This window comes from Triticum aestivum, chromosome 5B, assembly GCF_018294505.1.
Source record: "Triticum aestivum cultivar Chinese Spring chromosome 5B, IWGSC CS RefSeq v2.1, whole genome shotgun sequence".
Classification (NCBI taxonomy): Eukaryota; Viridiplantae; Streptophyta; class Magnoliopsida; order Poales; family Poaceae; genus Triticum; species Triticum aestivum.
The window spans coordinates 697,957,973-697,978,689 of NC_057807.1; positions in this window are offsets into that span (position 1 = coordinate 697,957,973).

Genomic DNA, 20,717 nt, shown 5'->3' on the forward strand with positions numbered 1-20,717 from the left:
TACTCCACAGCCCGCTTCCCTTCTCCTTCCTGCTCGTGATTTACGTGGCCATGTTAACGTGGTTGTGTCAAAAAATGTCACTTCCTGCTCGTGATTTGCGTTATATAATTACAAGCAAGATTCTCGTGCATTGCACGGAACATCAATATGCATTTTTTTACAAAACACCTGTTGTGATTGACCCATGCAGGAGTAATCCCATGTGTAAAAACTAATGATATCTCGAGAATTTTATCGGAAAACTGGTATCTCGAGAATGTCATCGAAAAAATGAATGATGGGAGATAAGGCGAGCAGGAGTGGAGCGTGGTGGTGACTGGTGGTCGGAATGGGCGGAGGCATGGGGATGGACGGCGTCGGCAGGTGGCAGCGGCCACCATGCATGCTAGATTGTTCCAGAGACTTATTCCTTTTTTAATTGCTGAGCAATGAGGTTGCGGGAGATAATGATGTGGAGAGAGGTGCGGGTATCTTTTGTAAAATTATCATAGTTTGCTTCCTATCCGTCAGATATAGATCATACGGTCTGTATTACAAGATGGCAGGCATACCATCATCGCCAACTCGTTTTTTTATAAGGGTATACAGATGATAAGTTTACTGACTACTAAAGTAAAGTGGAATCTCTCCATGTTATGCAAGTAAATAAAGGTGATTGTTTATCATACGGGTAAGGTTGGATGAAGGGTGGTAGGAACAAATGCTCCGCCTAGAGCATGTGTGTGTGAGATGGAGTCTTAGTGTGTGGTGTGTGTGTGTGTGTGTGTGTGTGAGAGAGAGAGAGAGAGGAGAGAGAGATGGAGTCTTAGTTTGTGTGTGTGAGAGAGAGAGAGAGAGAGAGAGAGAGATGGAGTCTAAGTGTGTGGGGGGTGCGTGTGTGTGTATGTGTTTGTGTGTGTGTGTGATAGAGAGAGAGAGAGAGATGGAGTCTTAGTGTGTGTGCGTGCGTGCGTGCGTGTGTGTGTGTGTCTGCGTGTGTGTGTGTGTGTCCCGGGGTCCTCTGTGGCGGATGTAATTTAAGTGTGCATGGCTTCATCATAGAGAGGTGATGTGTATGGCAGAGGCCACCAATGATGGGGTGCGAGAGAGAAAATGCCCGTAGGAGGGAAGAGAAGGTGCGTGCGCGTGAGAGGAGTCGACATCGAGAGAACGTGTTTGTTCGAGAGACACCACGGAAGACTACTCTATATCGATGGTGCATGTAGGCGGGAATTAAACAAAGGGATGGTCTTATTGGTTTCGGGGATATAGGGGAAGAGTGAGAGGCGCGCGGGGGGGGGGGGGGGGTAGCTAGAAGGAGATTGTTAAGTGTGAGTGTGTGTTTTGCCCATCCAGGCGGAAGTTATGTGCACAAAAGAGGAGAACGATTCGATGTGGCGTTAGGATTGAGGGTAATTAACTACGTATGGACACATAGAGACCTTGAACGTGCATGTGTGAGAGGTATACATGTATACGTGGGATGTGTGTGTGTGCGGGCGCGCATGATCGAGATAAAAGAAAGAAGACATAAGTCCTAAGATCAACGACATGGGAGAGACGGATCGGTATGACAATATGCATGCATGTGAGAATGCAGGGAAGAAGGCCCGACAATTGAGCATGTGTTTTTGTCTTTAAGAGATAGTGGCGTGGGCTGGAGCATGCATCTATGGCGAGCAGAGGGGGTGAGGCGCAACGATTGTGCAAAAGAGATCAACCTATAAATGCATATGTATGGATAGACATATATAGTGTGGGTGATAGGAAGCAAGACTCCGTGCGAGAAAGAAATGTTGACGGAGAAACTACAGATAGATACAGAGATGGAGATGCTAGCTAGAGAGACATCCGTTAGTTTGGGTGTCGGAGATGACCGTCGGGTGGTTCAAAGGGTGAAGTTATATATGTGTGTGAGAGGGCACTTGACTGCATGCATGTAGAGAGAAACATATGTAGTGTGCGTGATAGGAATCAAGAGTGAGGGCGAGAAAGAAGGTTGATGGAGAAACAGATAAATAGAAAGATAAAGATGCTAGCTAGTGTGCGCTAGAGATAGGAGTCGAGTGGATCAGAAGGCTGGGTTATGTGTGTGGGTGTGAGAGAGATAGAGAGAGGGTGCATGTGAGTCACATACAAACAAATATCAGAGAGAAATGAGATCCAGAGAGACGGAGTTTTGTGTCTGCGAGAGAGAAAGATATTTCACAACGAGAGTGATAGCTAGAGAGACATATGAGGGAACGCAAGATATCTCTAGGGAGAGAGGGTGTGTTTGAGCGACATACAAGAGAACAATGGAGAAATATGAGACCCTGGGAGACAGAGTTTGTGTTTGTGTGTGAGAAAGAGATATTGAAGAGGAAGAGTCGTAGGTTCTCATATCTAAGGAGCGAAAGACATCTCTGTATGAGGGGTGTGCGAGTGGCACACATGGGAATAGTTGAGAGAAATGAGACCCCGGGAGACAAAGTTTTGTGTTTGTGTGAGAGAAAGAGATTCCACATGGAGAATCATAGCTAGAGACACATAGCAGGGAGCGAGATATACTTAGAGAGAGATAGAGTGATGAAGGTCGATGGAGAGAGTACCGTCAGTGTGTTACGAAGATAAAAGATCATTGTCGACATACAGGTAGCACGAGAGATGCCTGAGAGACGATGAACGCGTATAGGTCCAGAGAGATAGTCCTATATAAGCATGAGTGATAGCTATATGAGACGAATATCTGGATTAAAGGGGATTCAAATATTTAAACTGGAGATCACGACATCGATAATATCATAACGCAAATTGGTGTATCAAACATGCATATTCATTTGAATTTGGGCACACGTGTAATGTTATATAGTTTATCAATATTGGTGATCCATAGATTCTTCAATTACAAACAATGCATGGTTTATATGCAATTAGTGTCTAAACGGGATTACACTATATGTTGCGTGTGTGAAACACATTATACATGTTTGAGAAGTTAAAAAAAACCCGCATGAAACACACATTAATTGGAGACAGTTAGCGAGGAATGCATACATTGGATTTCAACATAAAGTGGTTTCAAATATTTGAAAATCCAAATTGATGGATACAACCTTATGAATCTGAGATCATGCCATTTGTAAACCATATTTATGTATAAATGGTGTTGTGCTTTTGAAAGTATATATGTAAAAAATGATGTATATAGAATGTAATTCCAATTGAAAATGGATCCCGCCCGAAAAAAATAGTAGAATACAAACGGGATTCGAATTGAGTTGGCACGGTAAACGTGCACTGTGCAAAATTTGAACGAAGCGGGGAAAGTCGCAGTAACCGCCCGAAACCAAAATCTGCGAGATGGAAATCACTACTGCCTATCCCTGCCGCGCAAAGCCTATCTGCTGGATTTCTATAGGTTTCGATAGGGGTAGGTTTGTAATTTCACCCAAACGTGACGTAACCGCCTCTCACCCGGATTCATACACGGTGGGCGCCAAAACACAGTGTGCCCTCGGCCGAAATCGACTCCCTCCCCGATTCATATTCATACATGGTGGGCGCCAAAAACAAACTCTCGTCGGCAAATATTCGGTGTATGCGAGATTACCGTCCTATCCCCAACCGACTAATGTTGCTGTGATGTACATAGTAGAAATTTGAAACGGGGGCTAAGTTTGTAAATTTCCTCGCATTTGAGACAAGCGTGCCCTGACTACATGGTTCCCCCCTTCCTCTCTACCTCCCTTTTCCCCATTCGTACTCCGTGGGCGCCAAAACACCCTCTCCACCCCACCCTCCTCCGTCCGCCACCGTCCATCACCCCATCCACCGCTGTCCTCCTCCACCATGCCGGAGCTGATACCCCGACGCCGCCGTCCATTGCAAGAGATCGACCTCTCTCATCCACGCCTTCGGACCGGGATCCTTGCATCCCGTCCTCTCGCTTCATCCCCGCAGTCGTCGCTCCTACGACCGTCTCGTCCACCGCGCCCTGTCGCCACCGTCTACCCTCCTAGATCTGCTTCCACGCCGCCGACAGCCATCGCTACCGCAGCACCGTCAAATTCTCACCAGATGCGTACACGGCGCCGCACCAGAGGCGGTACTCTTTCGTATCTGCTCAACTTATTTATCGCAGCAAGAAAATAGATCGCCACTGCTTTACTCTGATTTCTTGTCTTGGTTGCGAAGTTGCCTTTGTCCGGTTTGCACCTCTATATCCGCCATGGCATGCTCAACACTATACTCCCAATGCTTATGGTTTTCCCCTTTTATATTCCACACTAGTTAAATCACAGTAGACTAAATTTCAAAATTGGGTCAGCCGATTTTTCAGAGCTCGCCGGAGTTCGCCGGTGCGATCCAAGGGGCTCGGGTGGTTGTGGGGCCTCGCCGAACGAAGAAAACTCGACGCGGGTGGGGGTGGGGGTGGCGGAGGAACACAGGCGGTGGGGGCCGGTGGTCCGGCCGGCGGCCCGTGCGGTGTTCTGTATGGGAAGAATCACAGACGAGGAAGAAGAAGGGTTAGGAGACGTAGGATCTTCATCCAACTACCTGAAATGGTCGAGAGACAGCTGGGAGTTGCATTCTTAATGCGCTCTGGTTCATCATGTGTGGGCACTGCGCAACCAACATTTTATTATCCAAAATCTGCTTGCTCTTCTTTACCATGTTCGATAGTGCTGGCCTGTACGTGATCGATAGGCTTTCAATTACTAGCGGCAATACAACACCGTATTTTCAAGCCAGTTCCACTTTCCCGATTTATATATCGTGGTTATGGTGTACCCCTGTTATGTACACTATGATCTGCCTAGTTGTTGTGTGCTCTTGTTATCATGGTTTGGCAATAAACTATCTATACAGTATATTATGAACCTATCATCTGCCAGCTATCCTTACTTCTGGAGCCTATTTTTTGTGTACTTGTGCCAGATTATATAAATGCACGCACGATATTACAGCACACATGAGCTCTCTCATCAGAATCCAGTGATAGCACATAAGTGTTTACAGGGGCGCCCCTATATTAGAATATCATCTGCATTACAAAGATAATCTCACAACTATTTATGTTTTCATGGTTCTCAGATATTATACGCAATTACAGTGAATATCAGAATCCGCGCATCAGAAGAATATTGTGGAACACTGCAATGACTTACAAAATTGGCACCAAGGCATTGAGTGCCATTTTGGAAGCAATGAAACTCGTACGCTCCCCACCTGTTGATTCTTGTTCAGAATATCATTCTAATGACTATTCTAACCTCGAGGAGTCAAAGGCAGATGGCCTGTCCTGTTCACCCATCAAGGTGCCTGTTCTAATTTGGCAAGGTTTTATTGATTGCGCGTATCTTGCATATGTTGTCTTGCATTTCTTCTACTTTGTTGCACCACCATCTGCTTAGTTTACTCATCATATAACTCGAGATGCTATGCCCATCCATTATCAATACATATTCCATCTGTCGTCATACCATGTTTTTCCACTCAAATGTTGTTCTTGTGCATCAGACATCAAAAAGGAAGAGGGTGATTGCCGAACCTGAAGGAGCACCAACAAAGTCCTTGAAAAACATGGTGGTACTAGAGAAATCAGACAACGCCCCACTTATATTGGTTGTACAACCAGTGACACAAAACATAGGACCGACTCCAGCAGACTATACGCATACTTCACTGGCCACACCACTAGCCCCACCACACAGGACCTGCACTCCAGCAAAAGGTATACCGATTTCATTTGCCATAGCACCAGCCGTACCACAGAAAAATCCCACTCCAGCAAAAAGTACAGCAAGTCCACCGGCCGAAGACCTATCTCAACTGCAGAGACGGCCAATTCCTGCAGATTGGAACCCCATTCCATTTATTCCCAATTTAAAAGACAATGCTTTCAATGTTGTTAGGGACTACGTGCATATATTCCCATCATGTGAAGATTATAGTGAAGACAAACACCATTTTCACATCTTCCTGTCCAACTTACGTGTAAGTGCTATTATTCATGGTTATTATTTCCTGTTTTCTGCTGATCGAACACATCAATGATTTACATTACATTGTTGTAACTAGGTGAGGGTCAATCCGGATAGTCATGACGAGCAAAGCTTCCTTGTGCTTTTCAAGGAAGCATTGCAGTAGTATCGGTGTTACCTGAGGAAATCACACTTTGATGGCAAGTCTATAAACGAATTTTCGGTGAAGTCTATTGTGCTAAATTTAGAAGACATTGAATGGAAAAACCTTGTTATGCACTGGTCTTGTTCCCAGGATGAGGTACTGTCTATGAAATCACATGACAATTTGAACTTCTACTTTTCCGCATGTGCCTTACGGATCTTTTTTGCAGGAAATCAGCTCGAAGAAGAATTCCGGTTTGAAAAGAACAATAGGATATCGCAAATATGCTGCCCGCGGCTTTGCTCTTGTCAATACCTATTGTCCTGTATCACTATACTTGCATACATACCTGGTTCATTATGTGACAGCAGTATGCATGATAGCTTGCTTATCAATTGTTCGCTCCAAATTATCTGAACTGTATGAATGGTTACATTAGTGTAGAATATATCCAATGCCAATGAATTTTTTTAGCTCTGCATTGTTCTTGTAAGTACATGCTGTCCTTTATCAGTGTACTTATATTGACAGGTAGTTGTTCATGTACCATCACTCTGCAGCTTATTTTCCTTTGCCCTCCATTTTCTACACATCAGATCTATATTTACTCTTACCATAAGGTTGGTACTGAACAAGTTTAGCTTTGCATTGCTCTTGGCTGTGCCTTTTGCATGTATCACTCACATACATTTATAGCTACTTGGTTATGTAGCATCACTCTTCATCTTATCTTAAATATTCTCCATTTTTCGTATATTATCACATCTATATTTACTCTTAACAAAATGTAGAATAAAGGCAATGCTTATGAAGAACATTCTGTGATAAACTTCTTGAATCCCCCCCCATCAGCATGGACAAGGGCTTTATAGAGCTTGTCTTCACCAGTAATGTAAGTTTGTCCTTCTCAAGCCTTCAAACTTTGTTGTGTATATTTGGTTAGCCATGACTGCAACAGCTGTTTATTTTTGGTGTTTGCATCAAATTGCATGTTTAAAGTTTATTATATAGTTCATAAACAAAAGTTTGTCCTTCTCAATTTGAGTTTTCAGTTGTACAACCAAGTTCCTTCTTCATACCATTTAAATTAAACTATACAGAGCAAGTGATCTTCTTTTGCACTGCATGTATGCTTCTATTCTTCATCCATAATCCAGTGGTGTGGTGAACCTACCCACTACAACACAATGTCATATTCTACAATGTCTTAACTATGAACAATGTCATATCATTCTACTATTATTTAAACCGCCTCTTTATTTGCCAATCTGAAATGGGATAAATTGACAGCACACTAACCATTGATACTTATGAGTTCTTGATCTGTAATCCAGTGGTGTCGTGAAGCTGCCAACTCCTTCACAATGTCAATTCCTGCCATGTCTTTACCTGAACAATACCATATTGTGTTAATGCAATTTTAAACTATGTCACTTTATTCATCAGTAAGAAATGTGATGAATTGTCAGCACTGATACTTTTATGTGCAAAACCTGTCATCTGTCTGCTTGTTTATCTTTCAGAGTCAAGAAGATATAAGTGTTGAACAAGCGCAGTCTCATCATCTTGCTCAGCTGCTTGCGCTGCAGCTCCCCAGCAGGGCTAACCTTTCTTGAACTCTATTGAAGTGCTGTCGGTTTTGTATATTATTTTGTCGGTGTGTTTATTTGCACTGGTGGTGATCTTTGATGCCCAGTGTATGTAAGCTGCTGTCTGCTTGTGCTTTATTATCATAGTGGCGAACTTTGATGCCCAGTGGATGTAATATGCCGTAATTTCTTTATTGTATAGTCTAGGTTTTTTTCTTATTCACGATGCTGCAGTTATTTTACTGTGTATATATCATGTCTTCGTAGTAAACCGGCCAAACCTGTAACGCCCCGAGACCGACGCTCCAGATGCCTTGTATTCCGAGATTTGTCATGTGATTTATTTTGTTCGTTGCATTCATCCTTGCATCATGTGCATTGCATCATGTCATCATGCAACCCCTTTTAAAAACTCACCTAAATAAATTGCATAGATCGTTGATCTATTTAATTCGAGGGAATTCACTTGTGTTTTCTCTTTATAACATATTAAAGCCTCTCAATATTATTAAAGATCTATAATAAATTTATTCCATTTATTTGGAATTAACCATAACCCACTTGCAAAATATCCCAATGCCTTCGTTATCTTAATTCTTGGTCTCCAACCTTGCCATATATTCTTTCATCATATTCCAGAGCTCCACCAAAAATCCGAACATTTTTGGACCTTCCCAACCCTCACTTCCTATTAAAATCATTTGAATTCAAATCAAATGAGTTTGGATTTAAATCTCTCAATCATGGCCTTTTCTATTTTCTCGGAACAAGCGCATTTTTGTGAGTCCGGGAAAATTATCCGCGTGTACAACTTCTTCCCCAACACCTCCTTCCTTCTTCTTTTCTTCTTTGTTATTTTCTGTTTTAGAAAATGAGAGGGAGAAGAGAGCCCAGCCAAGCCTCTACCCACTTCCTTCCTTACCGGGCCGGCCTCTAAGGCCCAGCGGCGCCTCTAACCCTAGTGCTCGCCTCCTCTCCTCCCGATCCCTCGCTCTCTCCTCGTTCCCCTCGCTTGCGCCGCCAGGAAGAGCCTCGGCTCGATCCCCCTTCCCCTCCACTCGTCTCCCTCCTCCATCAGCCAGCCACCACGCTCCTCTCGGTCCCTTGCCTCCCCGTTGTTTCTGCCTCGCCCGGCCTCCTCAACCCCATCGCTAGCAGCAGCCGCGTCGTCTGTGGCGTCGGCCGGACCTCCACAGCGTCGCCGCCTCAAGCTCCAGATCCGGTCGGCCCCATCGCCCTGTCCCAGCCGTCCTTCTCCTTCCCTCGCGACGTTGCGGGCATCGAGTTCGTCGCCTCTGCACCTCCAGCCGGCTACCGGAGCCCGCTCACTGCCGCCGGGCTTCGCCTCGCCGCGCTGCCCCAGGACGTCGCTCCCCTGCCATCTCCGGCGCCACAGCACTGGAGCTACTCCTTCCCCGCGACCTCGAGCCCCAAGCGCCACCTTGTCTCCTCTGCTACGCCCGCACCTCGCCTGCGACTTCTCCGCGCCGGCGACCTCCATCGCGCCTCCCTGCTTCATCCGGCCGCCGCGCCGCCATGCTCCAGCGCTGCCTCGAGCTCATCATCCTCGACCTCCATGTCGTCCCGGGGTCCCTCGTCCACTGCTGCTTTGACCTCCCCTGGTTCAACTCGTTTCTAGTGAACAGCAGCCCGATGGCTTCTCTGTTCCAAGTGCCTCCAGCAGGCCAGGTCTGTGCACCTCCTCCGCATGTTGCCGTGGACGCCAAGTACCTCGATGAACACCTTTGTTACCGCCTCACAAGACGTTCCCTGGATACGCCAAGACCCGGACCAACAAGTACCACGACGTCTGTCGATCGCCAAGTACCCCTACACGTGGATACGCCAAGTTCTTCTTCGACCCGTGTACCACTACCGTCACTGTGAATGACTACTTCCACTACCGCCGCGAGAACGACTACTTCCACTACGGCCCGTGTACCACTACCGTCGACCCTCGAAGATTCTGTGGACGTCAAGTTCCTCGTCGTGACCCCGAACAACTACGAACGTGTACAACTACTTCCCATGACGACCCGTGAACGACTACTTCCTCTACATCGTACCGAACTCGACCCGCTCCGAAAAGGCATGCTTCGAAGGTATAACTCCGAGACGATGCTCGTGAACGAATGCTTGTGTGTTGTATGAGATGCTCGTGTTGCACCATGTCTGAATTGTCATTGCAAGTTCCTCCTCGTTTGCCATGCCGTCGACCCGTGGGAACCCGGTAACCGGGATCACCCCACCATCTTTTGCATGTTCCGCACATCCACACACTTTCTTTTGCACCGACATCTCAACGAGTTGTCGGATCATCGAAATGTTGCCGTGGCACCATTTTCGTTATCGTTGCCGTGGCACCCCTTTTGTTCCGCCATGGTGACCAAATGCTCCCTACCATATTAGATGTCAACATTTTCATAAAATGGCATAAAAGTTGCATATGCCATCCGCATCATGATAACAACATTTAAATGGTTAAAATTGTTGTTTGCATTAAATTCAAAATATGCATATGGGGATTTTCCGAAATTGTTGTTTGTTGTTTCCAGCCTCATTTAAACTTGCCTAAATAAGTGGTTTGCTCATGCTTCACCTCTTGCCATGTTTAACATTTAATATTGTTGGGTACATAACTGAGAGAGAAACTAAATAATTGATGTGGTGTTTCGTCAATATGCAACTCATTGCATATTGAGCTCCACTTAACTTGTAGTGTTGTTTGTGCATATTGCCATGCCATGCCTCATTAAACCGGACATGTATCATACTTGATTGTGCATCATGTCATGATTATGTGATGGTTGTTTACCATGTTGTTTGCTTCTTTCCGGTTTGCTTCTCTCATTAGCTTCGGTTTCGTTCTGCAGTTGTGAGGATTCGTTCGACTACGTTCGTTTGTCTTCTTCATGGACTAGTTCTTCTTCCTTGCGGGATTTCAGGCAAGATGACCATTACCCTCGATATCACTTCTATCTTTGCTTGCTAGTTGCTTCGTTCTATCGCTATGCTGCGCTGCCTATCACTTGTTTACCATGCCTCCCATATTGCCATGTCAGCCTCTAACCTTTTCACCCTTCCTAGCAAACCGTTGTTTGGCTATGTTACCCGCTTTGCTCAGCCCCTCTTATAGCATTGTTAGTTGCAGGTGAAGTTGAAGATTGCTCCATGATGGATAGGATTATGTTGGGATATCACAATATATCTTGTTTAATTAATGCACCTATATACTTGGTAAAGGGTGAAGGCTCGGCCTTATGCCTGGTGTTTTGTTCCACTCTTGCCGCCCCTAGTTTCCGTCATACCGGTGTTATGTTCCTTGATTTTGCGTTCCTTACATGGTTGGCTGATTTATGGGACCCCCTTGACAGTTCGCTTTGAATAAAACTCCTCCAGCAAGGCCCAACCTTGGTTTTAACATTTGCCACCTAAGCCTCTTTCCCTTGGGTTCTGCAGACTCAAGGGTCATCTTTATTTTACCCCCCTCGGGCCAGTGCTCCTCTAAGTGTTGGTCCAAACTAGAGCACCATTCGGGACTATTCCTTGGCAACTTGGATTACGTCGGTACCTGTATGCTTCGCTTAGCCGGTGTGCCCTAAGAATAAGATATGTGCAGCTCCTATCGGGATTTGTCGGCACAGTCGGGTGGTCTTGCTGGTCTTGTTTTACCATTGTCGAAATGTCTTGCAAACCGGGATTCCGAGTCTGATCGGTTCTTCCTGGGAGAAGGAATATCCTTTGTTGACCGTGAGAGCTTGTGATGGGCTAAGTTAGGACACCCCTGCAGGGTATAAACTTTCGAGAGCCGTGCCCGCGGTTATGTGGCAGATGGGAATTTGTTAATATCTGGTTGTAGAGAACTTGACACTTGACTTAATTAAAATGCATCAACCGCGTGTGTAGCCATGATGGTCTCTTTTCGGCGGAGTCCGGGAAGTGAACACGGTCTTGGTGTTATGTTTATGCGTAAGCAGTTTCAGGATCACTTCTTGATCACTTCTAGCTTCTCGACTGTTCTGTTGCTTCTCTTCTTGCTCTTATTTGCGTATGTTAGCCACCATATTTGCTTAGTGCTTGCTGCAACTCCACCTCATTACCACTTCCTACCCATAAGCTTAAATAGTCTTGATCTCGCGGGTTGTGAGATTGTTGAGTCCTCGTGCCTCACCAGATACTACCAATAGTTGCAGGTGCCGGTGATACCAGTGCAGGTGATGCAACCGAGCTCAGATGGGAGCTCAACGAAGATCTTGGTCGTTGCTATGTTTCGTTTCATGTTGATCAGTAGTGGAGCCCAGTTGGGACGATCGGGGATCTAGCAGTTGGGTTATCTTCTTTTCTTTTGGCTTCGTCCGTAGACGGACTATATGTGTGTACTCTGAATGATGCATGAATTATATGTTCATTGTGTGAAGTGGCGATTGTAAGCCAACTCTTTATCCCATTCTTGTTCATTACATGGGATTGTGTGAAGATGACCCTTCTTGCGACAAAACCACAATGCGGTTATGCCTCTAAGTCGTGCTTCGACACGTGGGAGATATAGCCGCATCGTGGGTGTTACAAAACCGTAAAATTACGGTACATAATCGGGCCGTCATGCAATCACGATGTATGATCCGCGTCATGGGCCCCGTCAAACTGGCCCACTAGTAGATTCGGACCTTTAATAGGCCGAGTAACCCCCGGCCCTCTTTTCGCAAGAAAACTCAATGGGCTTTTAGGAGGCTGAGAAGTAGGCTGGGCCTGAAACGTGTTGAATAGCTCACGGGCCGGCGGCAGACCAAAATGGACCCCAGCCCATCATTGTGTGAATCAATTCACGGGCTTTTAACAGGCCAAAGTTGTCTCGGTCCTTGTTTGGCCCAATCAGATATCGGCTGCGAGCAGGCCGGATGCAAACTGGGCCGTAGTTAGGCCCAACTATATGACGGGCTTTTAACGGGCCGAAATTAATATAGGGCTGAAATGTTAAATGGGCCCTTAACAGGACGAAACTAATATCAGGCCGAATTACTAAATGGGCCTTTAGCAAGTGGGCCCACAAGCATAGCGTCCAGTCAACGGGCCGAATCTGATATGGGCCATAATTGAGCCCAAAGACTCTTAAAGGGCTGGACTTGATCTGGGCCATGATTTGGCCCAAAAAGTGGGAGGCTTTTAACGGGCCGGATCTTATATGGGCCATTACTAGGCCCAGAACGTGGCAGGCCATTAATGGACCGGATCAATTATGGGCCGGCATTTGGCCCAAAACATGGTAGCCCGTTAATGGGCCGGCCTACTAGGGTCCTCAAAATCTTGTGGGCCTATAGCTGGGCCGGCCCATTAATGTCGGCGAAATCTCATGGGCCTTTAGCTGGGCCGGCCCATTATGATCCGCAAGAATTTTGTGGGCCTTTACCTGGGCCGGCCCATTATGACACACAAAAATCTTGTTGGCCTTTACCTAGGCTGACATATTATGGCCCGCGAAATCTTGTGGGCCTTTAGCTTGGCCAGCCCATTATAGTCCGCAAAATCTCCTGGGCCTTTAAGTGGGCCGGCCCATTATGGGCCGCCAAATCTTGTGGGCCTTTAGTTGGGCCGGCCCATTTAAACTTGATTGGTCGTGCCACATGTCGACGTATCATAGGCGCCTTCTGTCCAATGAGTGGATGACATCTGTCCCAATGATGAGCCGACACGTGTTTCCTCCAGCCAATGATGATTTTACACGTGGAAAATCCCCATTGGTCGGGGCTATTAATGGGTTATCGGATCCAAAAAGAGACCTGATAGCTTAACGGTGTTCCGTTACTGTGGATGCCACGAGTCGGTCACCCTTGACGAAAGCACTTCTGTGACGCATGATTTATCGTCATGGAAGTGGACACTTCCGTGATGATAATTTTGGTAATGTCATCGAACACTTCTACAACAGCACAGGTATGACTATCTTGATTCTGTCATAAATTTGTCATGGATGTACATGCATGACAAAAAACGCGACCTACTATGACAAACACGTATCATCACGGAAGTGTATTTTTTTTGTAGTGCAATATCAGAGTTCCTGGAGAACGGGGTTCTCCCCATGGATGAAACTGAGGCCCGGCAAGTGCAGCGCCGAGCGTCCGCCTACAGCATCATCAACAACGAGCTCGTCAAGCGCAGCTCCAGCGGCGTGTTCCAGCGCTGCATCGAGCAGGATCAGGGCATCGACATCCTCCTCGACACACACCAGGGCGAATGCGGGCACCATGCCGCATCATGATCCCTGGTGGCCAAGGCGTTCCGCCACGGTTTTTACTGGCCCATGGCCCTTGAAGACATCGAGTCACTCGTTCTCAAGTGTGAGGGGTGCCAGCGCTGCAGCAAACGCAGCCACCAGCCGGCGTCAGCACTCCGCACCACACCGATCGCCTGGCCCTTCGCGGTCTGGGGACTCGACATGGTGGGACCCTTCAAAACCGCTCGAGGCAGCATGACGCACCTGCTGGTGGCAGTGAACAAGTTCACCAAGTGGATCGAAGCTCGGCCGATCAAGAAACTGGACGGGCCAACAGCCGTCCGGTTCATCAAGGACATAGCGGCTCGCTACGGCATGCCGAACAGCATCATCACGGACAACGACACCAACTTCGCCAAGGGCGCGCTCGAGCAATACTGCTCCGTCTCCAGCATCCGCCTCGACCTGGCCTCCGTTGCGCATCCGCTGTCCAACGGGCAAGTCGAGCAGGCCAACGGACTCATCCTATCCGGCGTCGAGCCGCGACTCGTCGAGCCGCTTATCCACTCACCCGGCAGCTGGCTCGATGAGTTGTCGGCTGTCCTCTGGAGTCTCCGCACCACGCCGAATCGGTCGACCGGGTTCACCCCATTCTTCCTCATTTATGGAGCCAAAGCCGTCATCCCGATCGACGTCGAGTTTGACTCGCCACGCGTTGCGATGTACACTGAAGCCAAAGCCAGAGAAGCCCGCGAAGATGGCGTCGACCTGCTCGAAGAAGCGCGCCTCCTGGCGCTCAGCCGTTCGGCCATCTACCAGCAAGGCCTGAGGCACTACTACAACAAGAAGATCAAGCCCCTCGCATTCCGCGAGGGCGACCTCGTCCTCCGACTCGTCCAAGAGCAAGCAGGCCAGCACAAGTTGTCCCCTCCATGGGAGGGCCCATTCCTTGTGAGCAGGGCCTTGCGCGATCGCAACGCCTACTACCTCATCGACGCACGAAGATCAAAGAAGCGCAAGAGAGAAACCGCCAGTGAAGAAACGACTCGGCCGTGTAACGTGGAACTCCTCCGTCCGTTTTACAGTTAGTCGCACGAGTGTATGTATCATCGCCTTTTGTAAACGCATGAAACTACGGGGTTCCTGAACGAGACTCGGGGGCTGCCTTTTGTCGACCAATTTATTGTGTCCCTACTTTCTCGCATCACCATGCCATTGAACCCGGTGGCCGGTCCGACCAGCTCGACCCAGTGGCTCGGGGGCTGGCAGGCTCGATCGCCACCCCTCCGCCTTGCTTGGTGATTCCTGATACAGTAAGGTTGCTGCGGTCCCCCACTTCGCCTAAAAGCCACAAATCCGGCTTTGACTGTTGGCCGGCAAGCACAACGGGCCAAATCTCCTTCATGCTTCAAATGCCAAGTCAAAGGCCGCCGGGTCGATCAACTCGGGCCGTCACATAGAAACTAAACAGCCGCACGACCGGCTGCTCGCCAACCGGTTTCGCCGGGTTGCCGCAAGCCAGCCCAATGGGTGTTTCGCTCGCGCTCAACGTTTTGAAGGGCCCAAGTCCTACACGCTCCTCTCGAAGAACCGAACTCCTTGTCACAGACCGGAGCCTCGGCCGTCTGACTCGCAGGGGGGAGGTTTGAGAAAGGAGAAACGCAAGAAAACGGTCCAAAACGGAAGGCAAAAGCAAAAACACTCATGACATTTACACATAAATATTTAAAAGGCCCACGGACCGAGTTCATTACACCCTAAAACCCCCAGTGGGTGTGTGGACCTGCTACTTAACAAATTCTTTTAAGAATGTCTCAGGCATCTCCAGCCCCGCGTCGCGGCGTCGACGGCTCTCCCATGGCGGCCTCCAGATCTAGCGAGACACCGGTGTCTTCCTCGGCACCCTCGTCGCGGCAGACGCCCGTCTCCTCCGAGATCCCCTCCGGATCATGGAGAATCAAGCCGTAGTGATTGCCATCCATGACCTTGCCGTCCTCCGTCCGCTCCGGATGGAACTCGTCGTGGAAGGCGAACTCGGTGACGTAGCTGGCCTGGGAGGCAATCTGGCCGGCTTGCTCCTACAACAACTGCTCCGAGCTGGCCCGCTGGCCCATCAGCGCGTCCAGCTGAAGGTCCGGATGCCAAGAAGTGCAAACCAGAGCGCCATCTCAGCGCCGGCACGAGCGGCAGAGACACGCCACTCGCCAAGATGATCCGACCCCATCTCCAACCAACGCGCAAGGCGCGTAAAGCTGCTCGGCCGGACGGAGTCCGGCCAGAGGGCCTCCGTCATCGCGGTTCCGGCCTGGGACAACCGCTACATATGCGTCCCCAAGACCCGCAGGCGGGCCTCAGCGGCGGCGATGATCTCCGGGAAGGTCCATGCCACCCGCAGGTCCGTTCCAGATCCAACGGCTCCAGTCGGGTCGCGCTGAAAGCGTACGACTTCCTCCGCCAGTCGTTGCGTCTCCGGGAAGGCCCCTGACTCAAAAGGCGAAGCATATCAAAGAAGAACAACAAGGACGAAAGACCGGACCCCGACCCGGCCATACACAAGAAAAGCACTTACTGGAGAAGGACTCTTCCAGGTGCTGTGCTTCGAGCAGCGTACCGCGCCGCTCCCGTTCAAAGGCGTAGTCGCGCTCTTGGAACACCTTCTCCAGATCAGCCGCCCTGGCAAGGGCCGCCTTCAGTTCGGCGTCCTTGTTGTCGACCGCCTTATCGGCTGCCTCGTGATGACGGGCCTCGTCCTCCCGGGCCCCCTCAGCCGCGGTTTAAAATCCTGCTCCCGCAGGCGATCCACCTCGGCCTGGAGCCGGCACTTGTCGTCGGCCAGCCGGCCGCGCTGCTGGTCCGCCTCGACCAGGGCCTACTGCGGCTCCACCGCCTTGGCGGCTTCCGCCTTGAGAAGATCCACCTCGGCCTCGAGGCGGCTCTTGTGACCCTCCAGCTGCTCTTGTAGCTAGCTGGCCTCGTCGAGAGACCGTCGGGCCGCGGCCGCCTTCGCCGCCTCGACGCCTAGACGGCCATTGTCGACAATGAGCCGGTCATAGTGATGACCAGCCTGGAGCAGACGAGTCCCCCAGGACAGCACCTCGGCTGCGAAAAAGAAGAGTTCAGCAAACAAGAAAGCAAGATTTAAGATTCGACCCAACTACTGTGAAGTTGGCCCGAATCTCGAGGGCTACACCCAGTGGGTGCGCTAGCGCGCCCCCACTAGAAGAGAGCACGAAGATACCTGCGGCGACACGAAGCTCCTCCTCCTTGACGGCAAGCTGCTCCTTGACCTCCCGGTACTTGCCTAGGAGATGATTGAAGGCGTCGACCCGGTAGGCGTCGAGTTGCTGAAGAGAGCAGAAATGAATACAAGGTCAATGCTCCAAAGATTCGACCCAACTACTGCGTAGTTGGCCCGAATCTCGGGGGCTACACCCAGTGGGTGCACTAGCGCGCCCCCACAAAGGAGAAATCACAAAGAAGAAGAAGCTTACCAGAATGGCGTGCTCCAGGTCGCGCGTCCGCTCCACCTCGGCCTGGGCAAAGGCCTCGAGCCGGTCCATCTGGCCGCGCAGGCGGCGGCTGACGGCATCCATCGCTGCCTCCTCCTGGGTCTGAGGCCCGAAGACCACAGCGCCCCCGCTCCGTGCCGGCTGTGGTGCGGCGTCCCGGCGTCCTCCCTGTCGTATCGCCAAGGCGCGCTCCCCACCGGCCACTCCCGACACAGCCGGCACCTCCTCCAGCGCTCGCTCCGGCGCCGTCAGCGACCCAGACGCCGGGACTCCCTGCGTCGCCGCCTCCGACCCGGCAACGCCTCGCGACGCCTCCTCCAGCACCGACGGTGCCTCGCGCACCGCCATCCACAGCGCCTCCTCCAAGACGGCGTCGCCTCTACCGCCATCAGCCCCCGCTCGCTCGACAACGTCAACCCGCGGAGGGGTGTCATCCTCCACATCCACGACCTCCCGGCCAAGGACTACCACCTCAGCCCGGCCCTCGCGGCCGCGCTCCCTCACGGACAACGGCTCATAGACCGTCGCCGCCACCACTGTGCCCTCCGGTAGCTCGCACCAGGCCGGCTCCGCGCCGGCTCGCGCCCATGCCGCCGTCGCGTCGGTCCAAGCCTGGACCGACGCTGCCTCCAGCTTCGCCTCAGCCCTGTTCCTGTTGCGCCAGGCCAAGCCCTCGGTGTCATTCGGGTCCAGGCCGAGGTTCGAGTTGGCCCACCCCTCCACCTAGCCCTGGTCAATGAGGTCGGACCGGCTCCTATGGAACGCGGTCCCTTCGACGACCGCGGCGTCCGCCGACGCCCACGCCAACGCGATTGACGACCTAAAGAAGAAGAAGACGGAATGAGCCAAAAGAAACAAGGCCGGGGTGACAAGTCCGGACGTGCACAGGAGATGAAGCTTACCCCGACAAGACCAGGACTGGAGTTGGCCTCCCGCCGCGCCTCCTCTTAGCCGACTTCCCGTCCTCGGTCGGGTCATCTATGCGCTTTGGGGCCCAGGGCCACGGCACGACGCTATCCTTCCCGTGTGGGCGGCTCGGTGCCGCCCCATGATTACCCACAAGTATACGGGATAGTTGTAGCCTCTTTCGATAAGTAAGAATGTCGAACCCAACAAGGAGCTAAAGGTAGAACAAATACTCTCTCAAGTCCTATCGGCCACTGATACGACTCCACGCACGCTTAGTGTTTGCTTTACCTAGAACAAGTATGAAACTAGAAATACTTTGTAGGTGTTATTGGATAGGTTTGCAAGATAATAAAGAGCATGTAAATAAAAGCTAGGGGCTGTTGAGGTAAAGATGTAATAAAGTAAATATAGCGAGTGTGGAAAAGTGGTGGTAGGAGTTGTGGAATTGTCAATAAGCAATTGACTACGTTACTAGACCGGTAATCACTATTGCAATTCTATTTGAGGGAGAGGCATAAGCTATCATACTTTCTCTTCTTGGATCATATGCACTTATGATTGGAACTCTAGCAAGCATCCGCAACAACTAAAGATCATTAAGGTAAAACCCAACCATAGCATTAAAGTATCAAGTCCCCTTTATCCCATACGCAAACAACCTGCTTACTATCTGTGCTTATGTTCACTCACGCCACCCACCATAAGCAAATCATGAACATATTGCAAACCCTACAGCGGGAATCCCTCACGCTTGCGCGACACGGAGAGCACCATAGGACAGCACCAATAATAAAACATGCAACTCAAACCAATCATAGCAATTCATCAATCACCGATAGGACAACGAAAATCTACTCAGACATCATAGGATGGCAACACATCATTGGATAATAATATGAAACATAAAGCACCATCTGCAAGTAGAGGGTACAGCGGGTTGCGGGAGAGTGGACCGCTGGATATAGATGGGGGAAGGTGATGGAGATGTTGGTCAAGATGGCGAAGGTGTTGGTGAAGATCACGGTGATGATGATGGCCCCCGGCAGCGTTCCGGCGCCACCAGAAGCAAGGGGGAGAGGGCCCCCCTTCTTCTTCTTCTTCTTCTTCCTTGACCTCTTCCCTAGATGGGAGAAGGGTTTCCCCTCTGGTCCTTGGCTCCCATGGCATGGGAGGGGCGAGAGCCCCTCCGAGATTGGATCTATCTCTCTGTCTCTCTCTGTTTCTGCCCCTTCACCGTTTCTTTTATATCCGGAGATCCGTAACTCCAATTGGGGTGAATCTTTCGCCCAGATTTTTCTCGTAAAATTAGCTTTCTTGTGGAAAAATAAGAGCGTCAACCACCTTACGGGTGGCCCAGGAGAGTGCCAGGCGTGCCCCCTATCTCCTGGCCACCTCGGACACCGTTTCGCATTGATTCTTCCTCCGGAAAATCCCAAATATTCCAAAATAATTCTCCATCCGTTTTTATTCCGTTTGGATTCCGTTTGATATTGGGTTTCTGTGAAACATAAAAGATGCAACAAACAGGAACTGGCACTGGGCACTGGATCAATATGTTAGTCCCAAAAATAGTATAAAAAGTTGCCAAAAGTATATGAAAGTTGAAGAATATTGGCATGGAACAATCAAAAATTATAGATACGACGGAGACGTATCAGCATCCCCAAGCTTAATTCCTGCTCGTCCTTGAGTAGGTAAATGATAAATAAGATAATTTTTGATGTGGAATGCTACCTAGCATAATCTTGATCATATGTCTAATCATGGCATGAATATTAAGACACGAGTGATTCAAAGCAATAGTCTATCATTTGACATAAAAACAATAATACTTCGAGCGTACCAATAAAGCAATCATGTCTTTTCAAAACAACAAGGACAAAGCAAGCTTATCCCTACAAAATCATATAGTTTGGCCATGCTTCATTTTCGTCGCACAAAATGCTCCCATCATGCACAACCCCGATGCCAAGCCGAGCAATTGGTTCATACTTTTTAACGCGCTTCAGCCTTTTCAACCCTCACGCAATACATGAGCGCAAGCCATGGATATAGCACTATAGGTGGAATAGAATATAATGATGGAGGTTTATATGGAGAAGACAAAAAAGGGAGAAAGTCTCACATCGACGCGGGTAATCAACGGGCTATGGAGATGCCCATCAATTGATGTCAATGCAAGGAGTAGGGATTGCCATGCAACGGATGCACTAAGAGTTATAAGTGTATGAAAGCTCAAACTAAAAACTAAGTGGGTGTGCATCCAACTTGCTTGCTCATGAAGACCTAGGGCATTTGAGGAAGTCAATCGTTGGAATATACAAGCCAAGTTCTATAATGAAAAACCCCACTAGTAAATGAAAGTAACAACATATGAGACTCTCTATATGAAGAACATGGTGCTAC